Here is a 6,041-nt window from a genome sequence, read left to right as displayed (position 1 = left end):
GACAGAACCCTCCTCAGTGATTGGTGGAAGTGTCTGCCTGTCACCTCTTCCCCGCCCCCCGCGTCCGGGCTGGTCGCTCGGGGTTAGTTACACATAGTAGGGTTGCTATGGAGACGGCTTCAGACGTTCGCATACAGAACAGCGCTTCGGCCACGCCCCCGGAGAACTGTCAACATAGCGTTAACCCTTCCTTTACTATAGCGCCTTGAATTGTCAGGAACTTACCAGAAGAATGACTGAAGATAATCATATTACTCCCATAGTATTATTACCAAAGGAGGTGCCCGGCCAAGAGTGCTGCAAAATACCCCTGAAAGTATTACAGGGTAGTCAGCTACAAACTCCCCCTTAACCTCTTCATGACCAGGACATTTTTGAAGCGTTAGGGCCTCCTACCCTTTTTAATTATTTCTTATCTCTGCATTAAAATAACTTTATTTTTATTTTTTTGTGCTGCAAATAGTATGCAGCAATATGGAATATTGTCTTTTTGCGGTACATATATATATCCATATATTAAAAAAATTTAAAAAAACTATTCTGCCATATCCGCCACCACCATGGGCGTAGCTATAGGGGGTGCAGAGGTAGCAGTCGCTACCGGGCCCAGGAGCCTGAGGGGGCCCAAAGACCCTTGTGCCACATAAGAAGACACACAACGCACTGAGGGGAGGGGGCCCAAGCTGAACTCTTGCACCAGGGCCCATGAGCCGTTAGCTACGCCCCTGGCCACCACCCACTTGTACAGTGCACTGAAAAGGTTAACAGTGCACCATCGCCAGAAGGGGTTAAAAAGGGTTTACCTCCACCGATCCGCTGGAGGCGCCGGGGTGCTCGGTCAGGTGACACGGGTCACCTACCTGCACCACATCTGCATCCTAAGAGAACGGACAATGCTGCAATACTCTGCACCAGAGGAGTATCCAGGAGTTTAGGGGTCAAAAAACAAACCCATCGCCTGAGCGGGTAATACCGCTAAACAGTGACAAAATATTACCGCCATACAGTAAGCGTACAGTGGTAGATATTAGTGTTACAGAGGCGCTCAGCGGGATATATAAGCGATTACAGTGCAGTTATATCCAATGACTTACAGCTGGCGTCTCTAACTGGAATTGTTCCTCCATCTGGCCCAGACCACCATGAAGACTTCTTCCATCCATGGCTTGTGTCTGCAGAGTTTGTAACAAAGACATTTTTGGCTCCTCACTTTTCCAGCATCCGACCCACCTTTCCCCATCCTTCTGATATACCCAATTCTGTGCCTGTTGCTGCCCCATCTGCCCTTATTGGCACAGTGCCCCCACATATAATGGTGTCATAGCTATAATTGCACCCCAAAATAGTGCTGCCTAGACAAAAAAAGTGACCCCCAATGAAAGTGCCCATTATGGTGCCTCAGACAGCTAGATTGCACCACACAGTAACAGTGCCAAAAATATATGCGCACTGCCGTTCCACGTACATATTATCTATACCATCCATATGCCTTCTAGACAATAATAATGATCTTCTTGTACCACCTAGAACATAAGAATTAAAACTGTGAGTTTCCTATAAATTAATTCATTCATTAACTAATTGCCCCCTTTTTAATCATAGACAGTAATAATGCCTAATGTATGAAATGTGCCATGAGTGCCCCTAAAAAATAATAATGCCCTTTAAAGGGGTTGTCCCCCAAAATATGTTGTCGTTTTCAAACCAGCATCTGGATCTGAATACTTTTGTATATGTATAGCGCCACCTGCTGTTTGCTCTTATTTCTTTGTCCACATCACTGAGATGGTCACACATGCTCAGTTCCATCCTACAACTGCCCCCTGAGCTGTGATAGGGAGAGCATGGACACGCCTTCTGAGCTGTGATAGGGAGATCATAGACACACCTCCTGAGCTGTGATAGGGAGAGCATGGACACGCCTCCTGAGCTGTGATAGGGAGAGCATGGACACGCCTTCTGAGCTGTGATAGGGAGATCATGGACACACCTCCTGAGCTGTGATAGGGAGAGCATGGACACGCCTCCTGAGCTGTGATAGGGAGAGCATGGACACGCCTCCTGAGCTGTGATAGGGAGATCATGGACACACCAGTCATGGGAGAACCCCTTTAAGTCCCACCAAATAATAACACGGTCCCCTGATTGCCCCCTAAAAAGGAATGGTGCCCCATTGCCCCTGAATAAATATTAATGCCCCACCAGATAATATCCACACAAAAAAAACTTGCCCACGCCCTACCTTGATCCCCCGACATGTAGGGGTCATTCATGAACAGTTGGTGCCCCTGAGAAGGCAACACAATGCAGTGATATCATCACACTGCCTGCGCGCCTCCCATATGAGTCTAGATCTCCCTGTATGCCGCACTAGCACCATGGCTATCCTGCGCTCAGAAAACCTCTTTAATAACGCACTACATCATACCTCCCAACTTTTTGGACGGTCAAAGAGGGACATTTATGGCTCATTGTGTGAAAGATCCTTTTTTTCCTGCATATTTATACATTTTAATAGTTTTCTTAGTGCAAAATAACGCAAACATTTCTAAAATGAAAATTGCACCAAATAATAAGATAATATACAAGTCAAGGTTTAACATATGGATCGGAACCAGACAAACACTTTCTGGATAGTGATGGACGAACATTGGCCGGGCGATCAAATGTTCGCGAACCGAGCGTTCGCGGCAGGCCCCATTCACTTTAATGGCAGGCGAACCTGAAAAACATTTAGGTCATATTTGCAGCCAGCAAACACTTACTAGAAGTGCACAAATAGTCCCACAACATGGACAGTGATATACCAGAGGGGGATCATTGGCAAAAATTCCCACAAAAAATATGCATTTTAATCGGGGGCCATTTTTATACATCTTAAAAGGAAACTCTCAAAAATGTGCCCTGCTGGAGCCTAGAAAATTTTTATTTCCTATCGGTTTGATGCATACAAATGTGCAGCACTCCACGTTTTTGTATCCTGTAGAGTCCATAAAAAAAATGCATACGTTAACATAATTTTTTTTTTCTACCATGGAACTGTATGGTGAACGGACGCCATTGTACGGCATCAGTCTGAGGCATCTGTTAACGCATACGTTTTTGGTATGCAATAAATGGATGGCAAAAATGTGATGTGAACCCAGCCCTAGCGTCAGAATAAGCACCAGTACACAGCGGAGCGGAGAGGGGAGGCCGCCATGTACTGACAGAGCGCTACCTGGTCCTGGTGGTCAGGGATGAGGACTGTGTCTCCCAAGGATCATTTTCTACTGGGAAATACAGGGCACAGTATAATACACTAGAATCTATATAATATAAAAATATTTGCCCTACCCCCGAATAATACTAATAATAATAATAATACAATTAGGTGATCATTTATTATATAGAAATAGTTCTATGTTAGGCGTATTTCTGACACAGATTGTGGCGCAAAGGTCCTTAGGACCGCAATCTGCATATTTTTCCCCACTCATGCCAGGTCTAAAAAAGGATGGCGTGGGCAGGGAAAGGGATACAGTTATGGCCATCCAGTTATTGGATACCACCGCCATACATTGACCGGATAACATCTCTGTACAGTGACCAGATAACACCGCCATACCGTGACCGGATAAAAGTGTATAAGAGGGCACAGTAAGAGGTGGGTGGCACAGTCACATGACCCTGTGACATTAGAAGGTCCTTATGGTGAATGCGGTTCATACGCCCCCATAATGAGAGGCAGAGGAGTGAGACAGAATAAATATGTAACTGTCGGCCAGTACAGGCCCCAAAAATTAGGCAATAGGCATTCACCTGACATAAAAGGCCTTTTATGCCACTGTATATACATAAGGCAAGGACCATTCTTTGTTCTGTGTGGTGGCGGATATGTGTGGGCTGGCATGAGGAAATTCAATTACACGTGGTCATCACAGGTGTTGAATTCCTCCGAGATCCATGCCTCATTCATTTTAAAAAATATGAGGTAGTCCACACTATTGTGAGCCAGGCGAGTGCGCTTATCGGTCACGATCCCCCCTGCTGCGCTGAACGTCCTTTCGGACAGGACACTCGACGAGGGGCAAGCCAAGAGTTCCATGGCAAATTGTGCCAGCTCTGGCCACAGGTCAAACCTGCACATCCAGTAGTCCAAGGGTTCCTCGCTTCTCAGAGCATCCACATCGGCCGTTAACCCGATGTAGTCAGACACCTGTCGGTCTAGGCGTTCCCTGAGGCTGAATCCGGAGCGTGGCTGTCGATGGGTTGGCTGCAAGAATGATCTCATATCCGAAGTGACCAACACATCTTCAAACCGCCCTCTTATTGCAGGCGAGGTAGAATTGGTACCCGCACCTGTTTCGCTGTGGGTGGAAATTCCTCTGCCAGTGCCCGTAACAGCAGAAGGCAGCATCTCTCGCAGCAAGGCCTGGAAATGCTGCATTCTGACAGCCCTCTGTGATGCTGGTAACATGTCTGCCATTTTGTGTTTGTACCGGGGGTCTAAGTACGTTGCCACCCAGTACAGGTCCTTGACCTTTATGCTTTTTATACGGGGGTCCCTCTTCAAACACTGGAGCATGAAGGCCCCCATTTGCACTATTTGGAAGCGGTGGAGCGCCCTGGCTCCTGCTCATCGCCTAGGAGAATGTCATCCTCCCCCCAGCCACGGACAACACCAGGGATCCCCGAAAAGTTTAAAGCCAGCTCTTTTTGCTCCTCCTCCACCTCCTCCCCCCAGCCACCATCCTCCTCTGACTCCTCTTCAGACTCCTGTTTTTGACTTGTCTCAGATGGAGTAGCCCACCCTGGGAATTCATTAAGCTTTGCGACTTCCTCATCTTCCAGCTCCTGCTCCTCGATGGCTTTATCAATGACACAACACAATGCACGCTCCAGAAAGAAGGTGTGAGGTACGATGTCACTGATGGCACCCTGGCTGCGACTGACCAGTTTGGTGATCTCATCAAATGGCCGCAGAAGTCTGCATGCGTCGTGCATGAGCAGCCACTGGCGCGGTGAAAAAAACCAAGCTCCCCAGAACCTGTCCTGCCGCAGAGTTCGTACAGGTAGTCGTTAATGGCATGTTTCTGCTGGAGCAGCCTATCAAGCATATACAAGGTGTAGTCGGGCAGTCAAAAATCAGATGTCTGACGGGCAAGTGGTGTCGCCGCTGAACGTCAGCAAGGCGAGCCATGGCCGTGTAAGAGCTAAAATGGCCAGAGATTTTCCTGTCCTGCCGCAAGATATTCTGGACCCCGGGGGATTTGGCAACGAATCGCTGCACCACTAAGTTCAGGACGTGTGCCATGTACGGCACGTGTGTCATTTTGCCCTGTTTCAGCGCGCTCAGCAGATTGGCATCGTTGTCGCACACCACTTTACCAACTGTCAAATTGAGCGGGAGTAGCCACTGATCGGCCTGTGACTGCAGAGCTGAAAGCAGTGCAGGACCGGTGTGGCTCTTGACTTCCAGGCACAACAGCCTCAGCACAGCATGGGAACGTCTCACCTGGCATGTCGAATAGGTTCTGGGGAGCTTGGGGGGCGCAGCGGTAGAGGCGGTAGCAGTGGAAAAGGAGGAGTCAGCTGAGGAGGAGACGGAGTATGGAGTAGGAGGAGGAGAAGAGGAGGCCGGCCTGCATGCAATCCGTGGCGGTAACACCAAATCCACACGGGTGCCACGGGTTAAATGCTTGATGGCCATCAGAAGGTTCACCCAGTGGGCAGTAAAAGTTATGTACCTTCCTTGCCCGTGTTTGCTAGACTACGTGTCTGTGGTCAGATGTATCTTGGCACTGACACTGTGTGCCAGAGATATATTCACTTGCCTCTGAATGTGGCCATATAGCTCTGGGATGCCCTTCTGGGAGAAATATTTCCTTCCTGGGACCTTCCATTGCTGTGTGCCAATGGCCACAAATTTTCGAAAGGTCTCCGAGTCCACCAGTATATATGGCAGTAGTTGGCGGGCTAGCAGTTCCGACCTGCCAGCGGTCAGCAATTTTCCGTCGTCATCATTTTATTACGCTCGAACATTTGTGCCACGGATGCCT

The sequence above is a fragment of the Bufo bufo genome, chromosome 2 (assembly GCF_905171765.1).
Source record: "Bufo bufo chromosome 2, aBufBuf1.1, whole genome shotgun sequence".
NCBI classification, from domain to species: Eukaryota; Metazoa; Chordata; class Amphibia; order Anura; family Bufonidae; genus Bufo; species Bufo bufo.
This window is presented reverse-complemented; position numbering follows the sequence as displayed.